The sequence below is a fragment of the Cyprinodon tularosa genome, unplaced genomic scaffold (genome assembly GCF_016077235.1).
Source record: "Cyprinodon tularosa strain WSP-4 unplaced genomic scaffold, ASM1607723v1 ctg247, whole genome shotgun sequence".
Classification (NCBI taxonomy): Eukaryota; Metazoa; Chordata; class Actinopteri; order Cyprinodontiformes; family Cyprinodontidae; genus Cyprinodon; species Cyprinodon tularosa.
In genome coordinates this window covers 274,948-288,699 of record NW_024038917.1, presented here as the reverse complement: position 1 = coordinate 288,699, position 13,752 = coordinate 274,948, and the positions used below count along the sequence as shown (strand labels likewise).

The following is a 13,752-nucleotide window of genomic DNA, read 5'->3' as shown; positions in this document are numbered from 1 at the left end:
CACTGATTCTGGTAGTTGGTTTGGTAATGCTTCAGATGAAAAACCAAAACAACAAGCTGAGGAAATGGTAGCTTATTAAGCTTAATTAGGTATATATTTGACCAAAAACAAAAATACTTCAAATAATGTAGCATAAAAATGCATAAATATAAAATAGATTTTATCCAACTACAGGTAAAATAAACATTTTGCTTATTTCAGTTTAAAAATGACTAAAAAGGTAAATCCTCCCACTGAATACAAAAGAAACTGTGTCTTAATTAAACTATACTGCTGAAGGTATAGAGGACAACCTTTTATTTCCGGGTGAATCATCTAAATAAGTGGTCCTCCTAATTGTCAATCATTGTGGTGACATGTTTTACATAACACCGTCCTACATGTTCGCCCCTAGTCTTTTTCTATGCATGCGCACTTTGAGGCGTATATGTGTTGTGAGCAATGGTTTCAGACAGTCATTGAAGCTCACTTTTCTCACCACGGTTCTTGGCTGAGGATCGTAAGAGAAAAAGTGTCTATGAGGTGTATTACAAGAAAAGAAAGGCCTCAGAAGAGGCAGATACATGTATATCCCGGAATGCTTCCCGCGGAGAGCTCTCCATGCAAAGCATTATGGGATTTGCTGTCACAGTAGCCCGCTGTTGCCATAGGACCCGGCAGCGGCGACTAATAATAAAGATGGCACAAGCAGCGCACGGTTGAGGAGGAGTTACGTGACCAACGGCAAAAATGTAGTTATCATCTGTCCGAATGTTCAGTTACAGAGTTTGCTATAAAGTCCACTATATAGTCCCCGCTCTATATAAGGCTGATGTTAAGAATAGCAACTTCTAAACTAGGGGTGGGTATTGCCAAAGAAGTCACGATTCGATTTGAATCACGATTCACAGGCCACGATGCGATTCTATCACGATGCATCACGATACTTGAATTATTGCGATGCATTGCAATATTTTCTCCTCCATGTTTTGTTTTTGAATGACTCGGCACAGTATCCCATGGCCGGAAATGTTTGTGACACAAGGCAGCGTGCGTCAACACATTTGCAGCGACATCTACTGGACTGGAAGTTGTATTACACTTGTTTTTGGCTGTTGTTCGCCAACCATTCATGCAATTTTATTTATTCATTTTTTTAAATTAATAATCGATTCTTGACATCAAGAATCGATGCAGTAGATCACGAAAATTAGAATCACGATGCATCATCATCACGATTATTTTGCACACCCCTATTCTAAACAGAGCATGCACGAGGAGAAATGGGATCATGCATGCTCTACCACACGTTTAATAGGAGTTCCCTATTGGGAGAGGGTACAGGGTTGTTCATGTGCATTTCTTTTAAAGTAAAGAAGGCGGGTCTTTTAAAAGATTCACAAGCATCCTCCACAATACTTTTAAACAGTGCGGCTCTAATCAAGAGAGCGATCACTGAAAATCATTCTTAACATATTTAATTGATGTCTTAATGCAAAATACATGAAATTAAAAAGACAAATTTTAAATAAAAAAAAAATATGCCTTATATAGTCATATCTACATGTAAATAAAAAAAATAATTAAAAAAAAGCTTTTGGACTTAATGATCCACTGAAATTATAAGTAGCCTCCTTTAGAAGTGAGAGCAACAGTTCTGAATTATGTGTTATTTTTAATAGGCATCAGAGTTTTTCTAAGTATTTTAATTCTTGTAATTTAATCAGCGTTGTAATACTACACATTGTTTTTGTTTTTTTATGATATTTTTTTTCCTTCAAATTTGGGAAAATTTGAGATAAAAAAAAATCTAATTTCTATTCTAAATTGTTATAAAGCAGAGAGTCATAATATATATATTATATAACATATATAATTCTGTTAAAATGTTTTATGTAGAGCTCAACCATGAAATAATTCAAACAAAGTAACCATATTTTAAGATTAAATCATTACTTTTAAAACAATAAAACTGCGAAAACATCACAACATGGCAAATCCAAATCAACAATTCCAATGGAAAACAAAATTGTCCCATTTATAGGAGGATTTCTCCAAAGTCAGATCTATACGTTTCTCCAAAAAGCTTTACACTGATGGAACACTTTTCAGTTTGAGTGAAAATGTTTACAGCCTGTTCAACGTTGGGGGTCCCAAAGGCTGAAAAAATTGGTCCTCTGGGCGCAGTGAACGCCTGCAGCAAATATCACGGTAATCTTTTCAGTAGCTATGACCGAAATAACTCAGCCCAGGCCATTTTACAGTAATCTGTAAATGAAAACCTCAGCTGGTTTATATTGTAACCCATTGCGTTAAATGAATCTTTATGTACATTTTCATTTTTGACCGGGATACATTTTGTGTCGCCTTGTGTGCGTTTAATCTGTCTCACCATTGAGGAACCGTCTCTGCTAAACGGTGCCACGGGCCTGGGGCCCATTTGACATTTTCCACCCAGACAGGCCCTCAGGGTGGAGTTAGAGACTAAAACATCAATATCTGAATTACTTCAACCCCTTTCTCCAGCCCTCTCAGCCTTCATTCCTTCTCCTCTTCTCTAAGTTCTTTTGCTGCACAGGGGCCACTCGCAGTCGCCTAAAAACTAAAGGCACATTCTCTTTAAGGGGTGTTGATGGCCATGCTCCAGCTGCCAAGAACAGAAAAGATCACCCATCATCCAAGTAAGCATGTGTGTAATCAATGTCTCATCTCTGTTCCATTTGCTCCAGACAGCATCATGTACGATAATCCTCACGTTATCAGGGAGACAAGAGAGAGAAATGGCTGCTTAGGGAATATCACCTGACACCCTGTTTGTTGAGAGATTTTCATACTGTGATTCATACGGCCCTCGGTCTACTGAGAAAACAGCGTCGACCCGTGGAGGAAAGCTAGCTGGCAAAAAAAAAAAATTACACGTCACTTTTTAGAGACCTAATTGGGCTTTAAACACACTGGCAATGCCTGCCAAACAGTGAGATTTATCAGTGAGTTTTTAACTTGCTTTTAAATCAAATTTGGCCATGACACCTTCACAGATGGCTTGTTAAAGCCACCTCAAGGAATGAACTCGAGGTGTTTGACTGTTTGATACTTTACTACAGTATATTCTGCACCAGAGATCTTTGCAATTTGCTTTGCAGCTCTGGTGACTCCGTCTTATTGTCATACCGTTTTAAATGCCTTTAACCAATGATTTTATGGCTTAATAAAGCTTAATGTTGTATATGAAAAGAGTCAAATTTGAAAGACAAAGTTGGTGGAGTATATAAAGGAATTTAAAAGAGGAAATGCATTATTTCTTATGCAACAATGCACATAATGGCTCAACAATGGGATACTATCAGATAATAGTTATTGCTGTATATGCAGTCTAATGTTGGGTGGCTGTATTTTCTTTTTCAGTCAGGGGGTCCTCAAATTACACTCACACATTCACAGACAAAAAATCTGCTGTGTTATCCAATGATGGTTCATAATTCAATTTCCACTGGTTGTTAGTTCTTTTCATTTTCTTAAAGAAATAAAGAAAGAAATATGTCCTGTGCAAATCAATTGCATAATGGAACAGAACAACTTCACAGAGAAATGCCTAACTGGTTGGACTGAATAAACCTGTCATCTCTGAGGCTTTTTAGGTTGATAATCTGCATACAAGCATATCCCATTATAAGTCTAAATAGGGAACATAGACTACAAAAATACTACTAAAGACGAACACTGAATGTGTGTTTGAATGGGAAAGCGGGTATTATGAAGTTTATGTCTTAACCATGGAGGATATGCTCAGTGCTATGATGAACTAAGCTCCTCTTCTGCTATTTTTTTCTGTGACTTTCCTTCCCCTTCCACCTGCTGCCTCTAGAACTAAAGCAGAGAGACTGAATCGCAATAAGGCACAAATTAGCAGATGGTTTCACCTTACAGTCCTGAAGGCCTGTGTAGAGCAGCTCTGTGGGATTCTACAGCACCTCTTCAATCTTAGCCTAACCAAGGAGACAGTACCAGTGATGGGGAAGACCTCCTGCCTTCATTTGCAAGTACCAAAGGAAACTCAACAAACAGTCCTCAATGACTATAGATCTGATCTATAGCAGTAAGTTCTTATCACTGTGAAGTGTGAGTTGATGAAACCATCATACAGTTCCTTCAACAAACTTATTGTAGTTATTTGTAATAATGTCTTTGTTTTTTACAGATCAATGTCCAACTTTTATGTAGATTACTAACTATGTATTTTATTGTTTGCACTAATTTTTAATGTTGTTGTTTTATTATGTTGGCATTTTAAACCTTGCCCAGGGACTACAGTTGAAAATTAGCTACTTAGCTAATTTACAGAAATGTTTATTAATGTGCACTGTCCCTGTTCAAATAAACACGTAAATAAAAAAAATAAAAAAATAGACAAGGCACACACTGTGAAAACAACATTCCTTGATTAAAGTATGATTTGCTCTGTTAAAAACTCCAGAAGACTTTAGTGGATAATTCAGCAATTGCCTGGATAAAAGACAACCTCCAAAGTAGACCATGGTTTGTAAGGCTGAAGGATCAACTGCCTAATCAAGTAGTCAGAAGCACAGGAGCGGCACAAGGAATGGTTCTCTCACCATTCCTATTAACTCTGTACACCTCAGAGAGATTTAATCTGCAGAATTATTCAGATGACTTTGCAGTCATTTGGTGCATCAGAGATGGACAAGATGCTGAGTTCAGGGAGCTGGTGAACAATCATCTGATCCTGAATATGAACAAAAAAGGGAGATTGCTGTAGATTAAAAAAAAAAACAGAATCAAGTCGAATAAAGAGGAGGCGGTGGAGTATAAATACGCCGGTGTTCACCTGATCAACCAGCCATCTACAAGAAGGGACGGAGCTGACTGTACAGTACTTCTTAAAGAAGTATTTGCAGCAATCAACTGCCGGGTAATCGCATCAGAGGAAATTACTTACAGAAGAGATCCAGATCTTTCAGAAAATCCTTCATGCCTATAGCTATCATTATATGCAGCATCTCGTTGAATAAACCTCGAGTTGCTACAACATTTAAATTCCCTTTGGGATCAATAAAGGATTTTTCTAAGGATTTTAAATACATTGAAGCTCTTTTAGAACAACACCTTTGTGTTATTAGTGCTACATAAATCAAGCTGACCTTGACCTATGCTGGGGACTGTGTAATTACTTGTCCCTTGGAAGGCAGACTAATTCATTTATTAGAAACAAATACATTTTAAAATAAAGAAAATAGAAAGCAGAAAATAAATGTGAAGAAGTAATAAATATCAAAATGAGAGGTGTTGAGAAACAGCCTATAAATAAACACTAAGTGTGTTGCCACTAATATTCTCAACTTGACCTGAAAATAACAGCTTCTTTTCACATTACCTATCAAAAATTCATTGTGTTGCTGTTTTTCTTCATGAAATCATTCAGTTTTGTGATTTTCAGATGCCATTCTGGTGCAAAGTAAATAGCTTTTATTATGGTTATAATAAATGAGGAATACAGAGCATTGGCTAAAAGCAGGCCTAGTAGAGTAAATCAACAACATCATGAATTGTTCCTCAAACACAATACAACACCATAATTAAATTCTATGCAGTAGAAGAAATTGTTAGAAGCCAGAATACAGCTTTTTTGTTTTCAATGACGAGAATGAGAGAGAACATCACTGAAGGATGAGGAATCTCAATTTTCCTTTGTGTATGTGCTCATGTCCCACCCATGCAATCAACTGAAGAACAAACGGAAAGAGAGCAAGAAAAAGAAGAAGATGGCAAAAATAATCCAGAGGAAAGAAGTGCGCAAACTACTACTGGTGAACAAGATATGCTACTAGCATCTTGATACCATAAACCCTTTCTACCACATACACACATGTGTTGTTTTTCTCACACTTGTACTCTTATACAGAAGAGCTCTTAGGCTCACTAAACACCTACAGCTGGCAAAAACCCAGGACTTCAAAGAGATAGTTAGCAACAAGTCATTACTGAGAAGAAGAAAGAAAACAAGGGACAGAAGGAAGAAAGGGGGGGGGGGGGCAATAAATTAATGCAGAAAGGAGAAGAGCTACAGAGGATATTTTCCTTTTTCATTATCCTTTTTGTTCTGCAGCTAAATTTATTCTCAGATGTTGTCGGGGAGGAAATAAACTAAAACAGCAAAGAACTGAAAGGTTGAAGAGGAGTAAACAAAGCTGATGAGGATGAGAGCTACCGACATATCTTATCTATATATCTTATCCGACATAGATGTGACACGAAAACATCTTTGAAGGGTTTGACGTATTCTTCTTTTAGCAGAAATAAGGAGCAGTTGGCGGATCTCTAAGTGTCCATTGTTTGTGAGAAAATGCAGAACAGACGGGAGGTTGCATCAAAGAATACCACAGGATACCAAACGTTGGGAACTTTTATATAGCAGTGAAATATTTACATACTTGTAGTGAATCACATTGCTACTTGGGAGTATCTGAAGTAAAAAGCTGAATTCCTCATTATGTTCACCATCCTTTAACAAAACAAGAAAAATATATTATAGCTGAATTATAGTTCATGTTCATAAGATGCACTTTAAGGCGCAATTTCTTGGTAAAACTAATTTCTTCTTGTCGGGGTTGTGCGTCAGGTGACTAACAGTAAACAGAGTTGTGGAAGGAAAGGAACCCAACAGAAACCGAGGAAAACCACATAAAGGCTTTGCATTCTAGAAACCGAGTCCTTCCAACCACTCGTTTCATGCTGAAGACAAAGAATTCTGCCAGCAACTTTTTCTTTTGAAAGACAGCTGTAGCTTAGGCTACGCTGAGTGTGGGAAGATATCCGATTGTCAACAAAACACTAGCAATTAATTTAACAAGACTCAAGTAAATAGAAGAGGTTATGGCCCCTATAAAACAAAAATAAAGATATAAAATTGGAGTCACATAATCACACAATGAGAAAAAACATATGAGATCTTTTTAAGTTAATCTCTGAATTGTATCACCTTTAGACAAAACATTCTATTGAGAAAAGTTCTAAGTTTAGAAATTGGACCATGAATTCAATCAGTTTGATGAGGGACAGCGACTGTTGATTTATGACTCTTACGACAAGAGGACTTAGGAAAAAAGGGCAAACAGAATCCAAAGATGTCGGTTGTCTATCTTAAAATACGCAAAACAATATCTTTTTTATCCTGCTTTCAACACTTCTACCATTGTTCTCTTTTACCTTTTCTCCTCTCTCTCTTTCAAGAGTTTCTTTACGTGAGACATTTATAACAGGAGTTGCTGTCCATTTAGTGCTACTCACATTTTGTCTGATCATTCAGATTGATTTCTGCCTGCTGTCGTGTTGCTTTGAATATGCAGTGTAACAATGATTCATCAAAGTGAAATGTTTTACACCAGGGATTGTATGAAGCTTTAAATCATAGATCTCAAAGCATGTACATAATGTCTACAATGCAGGATTTTTCTTGCATTTTTCTTATGAAAGACAGCTTTCATCTACGATGGAGTATTAGGGCCACACATGAAGAGAAAAAATATTTTTGCCATGACGAGATTAAACTCGACATGTCGACTTTAAAGTCGACATTTCGACATTAAACTCAACATTTCGAGAATAAAGTTGAAATGTCATGTTGAGTTTAATCTCGACGTGTCAACTTTAAACTCGCCATTTCGAGAATAAAGTTGAAATGTCTTGTTGAGTTTAATCTCGACGTGTCGACTCGTCATGGCAAAAATATTTTTTCTCTTCATGTGTGGCCCTAATACTCCGTCGTATTCATCCCTACAGTATACGTCTCTGCAGGAATAAAAAGACCAAATCTTGGGAGGGGTAAAAGACCCTCATTTTCCAATGCTCTCTCTTTCTCTTAGTTCTTCTTTTAGCTAGACTCTGTATTTTTTACAACTTCCCTGATGCTCATATTTTACCCTATGCTGTTTGTAAAGATTTATATTTTTATCATGCTTGCATATATATTTGGTTTAATACCTCCATTTCCCTCTTGCCCGGTGTTTCCGTTTTCAATCAGCCTCATTCAATCTACATGTGCGAAGCCTACTTGCTCCCACTTCCCTTTCACCTGTAGATAGTTCTTTATAAGCTTTCCCAAGCCTCTGCCTGATTATAAACCACGCTGCGACTGTAGAAATCCTAAATTTTGTCTCTTTTCTCTTCAGTCTCCTTGTTATTAACCAAGTTCATGCCCTCATATTATTCCCTTCTTCCTATCCTTTCCTTGCCCATGACGGAAATCCACTGCTCATCTAATGCTTGACCTTAATTTTCCGTTCTCTACCCTCTGTTGAGTATACCTCCACCTAGTAAATGACTATCGTGTAACCTGCTTATTGGTTAGGTCGTTATTTGATTGGCTTTCGGATATGATTGTGGAGTTGCTCTGGGTCAAAACACCTCTGACGTCAAGGCACTGATAGGAGGACCAAACGGATACTTAGCTACACTCACGCTTCACAAGATCAGGCTGTTTCCTGATCTCCCAGCTGCTCACTCACTCTGACGTAACTGTAGTTTCGACTTCCCTGTTCATTTCTCTCATCATATCAAGCCAATTCTTTCCCTGCTGATTTTAAACCACTATCCTGTGTAGAAACCCGAGGGGCTACAAGTGGTAATCCTTTTTCAGAACCTTAAATCCATTTACAAATAAAAGCTTACTCATGAGTTGTGGCTGATGTTTCAAGTCCCCAATGTGAGTTATTACAATGTTTGCATTTCGTATAGCTGCAGACCCTTCACAATAAAAGCTTTGATAAATGATGCCGGTTTAAAATCACAAAAAAATATGAAGAACCTAAAACACTAAAAGGGCCTAAAACACAATTTTTTCAGAAAGTGGTAAGCTTGTGTCACCAGGAAATCGCAGTAATTAAAGTGTATGTAACTGAGGCTTTCTACAGAAATCTGAAAGCAACAACAAATGATAGAAATAAGGGTTTTCTTTTTGAAGGAACACTAAATTTACAGAGCTTAACACCTACTCTGCTTCATATGCCATTTCTTTTTAAATACAAATTTTACAGAATTGAGCTTTAGCACAGAAACTTCTAGTAGCAAAGCAATGAGACTGACGTTTGGGGCCCACTCATTTCAAATCCCTAACCAGTGCCTAAGAGACAACGATACAGATGGACAGCAGCCAGGAGCTGGACATCCTGGAAGCAGATGGAGCCCGGTTGGACTCAGTTACACTCCAGACAACTGACTTGTATTTGTAAAGGAATTGCGTATATTTGTCTCAAATGTGCACTTGTATTTTAGAGGTGCGTCTATGTGTTGTCTCCCCAGCAGCTCGAAAATAAAGTGTTAAGACGAAGACAGGAAGCGACACACATAATACAGACTCCCATGAATCAACTTCCACACACACACACACACACGGTGAGCAACAATGTTATGACAATAACTCGGTGTTTTACAGCCCACTGTAGCTGCACATCTGGATAACATCAGGCATAGATACACACACACTGAAGAGGAGACATGGCCAAGAAGCTGTGGTGCGCACACACTACGAAAAAGGGAAAAAAAAAATTTGATTCAGTTCCCTCTTGTTCCTCCACCCTACTTTATCCTCCCTTCCATCTATTTCTCTCTTGTTTTCTCCCTCTACTTCTTTCCTTCTGTTCTTGTTGTCTCTCCTCTAATCCGATACGACAGAGACACAGAACACAAATATCCCTGCTGGCAGAAGAAGTACAGCAAGTTTCAGGCTGAAGAGAGGGAAGAAAAAGGGGGGGTAGAGAGAGAGAAAAAAAGATTGACTGTTGAACACTAGTTGAAGTGATTCATGAGGTTGGAAACCATGCTTGAGCATATGTAGACACTGCTTGTCTTTCATTCGATCTTTCCAGGAGAAAGACAAAGACAATGAACCATTTTGTAAAGATTAGTGTAAACCAGACTTATGGTTAAATATATTGATCTTGTGTAGTCTCACACATCTAGGTATTATGAATTTAAAATACTAAAGACAATCATCATTACTAAGTATTTGCTTTCTTACTTTACCCTATAAACATTCTTCTCCTATTAGACAGAAAAATCTAATGTTTAACGATATAACTTCAGCCCAAAATAAATTTACATGGTTCTTAATGTAAACCACATGTCTGGTCAAGGATAGGAGCCCTTCTCATGCTTTTCACTAAGTAAAGATAATAAAAAATGGCCAATTTCAGTATCAGGTATATTTTAAAAATAGTGTCAAAGGATGCGCAAATATGTAAGAAGCAATTTGAAAGGAAACCATATTTGCCAAGACGTACCTGCTGTTCTGTTTCTGCATTCTAGAGATGCATAAAATTGAGAGAATGATAGTGGTATCATACAGAAGAGAAAATACATGTATGCTCACTTTACAAACAAAACAAAAAAACCGAGGTTTTATAAAAAGCATCTTTTTCCTCCTTTGGTGTTTAAATATTACAATTATTATTTATGAAAATAAGATTAGAGGACATATGCATCATAACCCAAATATGCTTCTAAAACTAATAAGGATACGCACAAAATGTTCTTTAATTCTTTGTCTATTTGATTGTCAACAAATGCAGTATCCATTACCAACTTCCACACTAAAACGAGATAATGATGTCTAATTCATGCACTTAAGCCCTTTAAAACTGAGAAATACTAATGTAAATAGCCAGAATGACAGGATGGGAAATTACCGAAAGGTTTATTGAAAATCTTTTTTAAAACAAAGCTGTAATTAATTGAGTTTTGTGAAAGCAGTGAATCACAGATGGATATTGACACAAAAGAGGCAGAGTAGAAAACGGTGTATGTGGCCAAATAAGAGGGAGATAACTACAAAGAGATGAGGGATTAGTGTTATACATCTTACAAAAACAAATAAGAATCTTAAAGAAATAAATAAATCAAGGTTCGGATAAGTTGCTCTGAATTTGTTGTAGTTAAAATTGAACAGATTTTTGTATGATTTCTCCTTTCCTCTCCGTCTGAGTGACTGTCCCGGGTTCCCTTAGTAATCACTCAATCCTGATTGCTCTGATCCCTCCATTCTACTTGTCATTATACACAAGACACACACACATGCAAGCATGCATTACCACACATACTCACACATGCACGCCAAGAGACTGAAAACAAATGCCATTTAATCAAGTTGTATAAATAAATAAAAAGTTTGTAATTCCCATAAGTCCATCTGGTCCCCTGTTCCTCATCACACACATACCCGGCTTTCATCTGCTGGTCAATACAGCTCTCTCTCTCTCTCTCTCGCTCACATGCACACACACACACACACTCTAAATGAAAGGCACGGATGACCACACACATTGGCCTGTGAATCTAAATGTAGATGAGTTCAGCCTGCTAGAACGACTGCCGGCAAGAAGAAACCTTTATCAAGCAAATCTATTTGTTTTCTGTTGTTTCACTCAGCGCTGTTTGACCATCCTATCAATCGGTTTAACAAAATGTTATCGACAAGTGTTGCTTCGCTTTCATTTCACAGCGCAGTGCAATTTTGTTAAAGTGTAACTACAGTTCTGATCCAGTGGCTCTGTTGTATGGTAATGTCAAATAGCTGGGAATAAAAACTGAGCTGAACTGTGCACATTCAATAAACACAAACTAGAAAAAAAAAGACTTTAATTTACTGATATTTGGACGGATTATACTTTTCAAAATGGCAGAACATAAAAACTGGACTATTTTAAGTCGGATGCTACATAAATTAGAGTATAAATTAGCACTGAGTTACAGTAATGTGTAATTATTTCTCTGTTAGACTGAACCCATCTCAGCACATAACTGAAATCAATGCATCAAGTGCTGCTCTTCTCTCCCATGCAAGTTACCGTTGGAATAAGTAGCTCTTTTGCTTCTGTTTTAAAAGCAGATTTAGCACAAAATGTACACAACAATACTTGATGTAGGTTTTCACTTTGGTATGGACTACATTTATACTATTGTCATAAATCAAACTGATATTATCTACACCAAAGGCTTGACAATTAACCCTTTAAGTACACGCCTGACAAACAGGACGTCTTCAATTTTCCTTCTTTTTTTTAACGTTTTTTTTTATAGTGCTGACTGGAAACATTTGCTTTCTCTAAGCAAAACAAAAGAAAGAAAAGTTCACTCTAGCTCTAAGCTGTGTAAATCCAGTACACAATCTAAATGCAGTATGGTTACTGGAGAAAAATCTACCTTTTACTTTAAAATCTTAAGGGGCAGTAGAATAAAATTAGATTTTGTCCATGCAACTTCAAAAAACTTGACTCTGAAAGTTCATGCATAAACCTGACCACATACATTTGGTGCTTCACTTTGACCACGCAACTTTCGTGCCTAGGCCTGCTCCGATACCTTACCAACTAACTCGGGTGTTTAAACAGACCAAGACTTTAATTCACACTAATATATCTGCTTAAAGTAATGAACTGTCTGTAACCGAGCAATAACATTCAGTACAACAAACTTGACACCTGCTAATTCTGAAAATCCTTGATAAAAATCTTCAAAATATATTAGTAAGACTAAAGAGGGAATTCTCAATTATTTTTACAATGCACACATCTTCACATACACACCCCAAAGCCAACCTCCCATTCCCCACTTCCCAGTCTGAATGAATCGTTCCTTGTTTCTGAACTGATGGAGCGATAAAGTTGGTTTAAACAGCCGTAGACACACCGGCACACACTGCTGAGACAGAAACATGTGTTTTACATCAAGAGCTCCCAGCTATACAAGAGCTAATGTTACCGTCTTTGTGCTTGCGAGCGCGTGCGTGTGTCAGAACAGGGGTGGAACATGTATTTGCAATCTCCTATCAGCTTTTAATCTCCCTTTGGCAGAAAGGGGGAGACAGAAACAGAGAAAGAAACCACTCAAAGAGGGAAAGTGATAACCACACAGTGAAAAGGGGGGGAACAAATTTATCCCCAATCTCTAAAACCTCCCATTATTCATTTTGTTTTGCAAGGCTCCTTTGCTTTTTCCTTGCCTCAGGCGCAAAAAGAACAAGCAGCAGAAGTTGCCCGCTTTAGTTTACTTGTGTGTGGGTGTTTATGTGTGATTTAATTCTTATTGTCTGAATACTGTGGGAGTTGACAATTTTCGTTTTGGCTTCCCGGGTTACTTAGGAGGGCTGTGTTGCAGGGAGAAATGTCAACATTCATTCCTCACTTAGAGCTTGTAAGGGACTCAACAGTTATTATTTAGCTTGGATTGGTCGGCTTGTTGAGTTTGTTTAGGCCCTCAGCAGTTTTGTTGCGGTTCAATTTGCAAAGCCGTGGCCTCTGCAATGTCCAGGAAACAGCCAATGTCCCACAAACATCAAGTCTTGTAATACCTTCTTAGGCCATAATCTCACTGTTCTAGCTAAGCTGAAAGCTAAGAGTCAGTTAATATCAAAAGCTTATCGTAGTTGATTAATAACTGTCAAAATTACAGCTATTTCTCTTTCTGTTTAATAAGCTTACCTCCTAAAAGGAGGAAGAGAAAACCTAAATCTGTCCTATTTCTATAAAAAACATTGATCAATCATAGGAAAATATACCTGAAGAATGCTATATGACTACTTACAGTTTAAATAAGGATGACAGTATGTTTACCAATACACTTTTTTAGTCTGAATTAATGCTGATTTTACAGCTGTTCTGCAATTAGACTTTCATATTTTGGAAGTTTTACTATATAAACATTTCTAAGGTTAATATGTAAATGAACAGAAAGCCAGGTTTCTGAGATGCTGTTTTGTGGGTT

General features: G+C 37.3%; 1 protein-coding gene across 1 annotated transcript in view; it reads right to left on the bottom strand.

The window, feature by feature from the left end:
• trps1 (trichorhinophalangeal syndrome I) overlaps positions 1-13,752 on the bottom strand; it is a 147,974-nt gene that overhangs the window by 23,050 nt on the left and 111,172 nt on the right.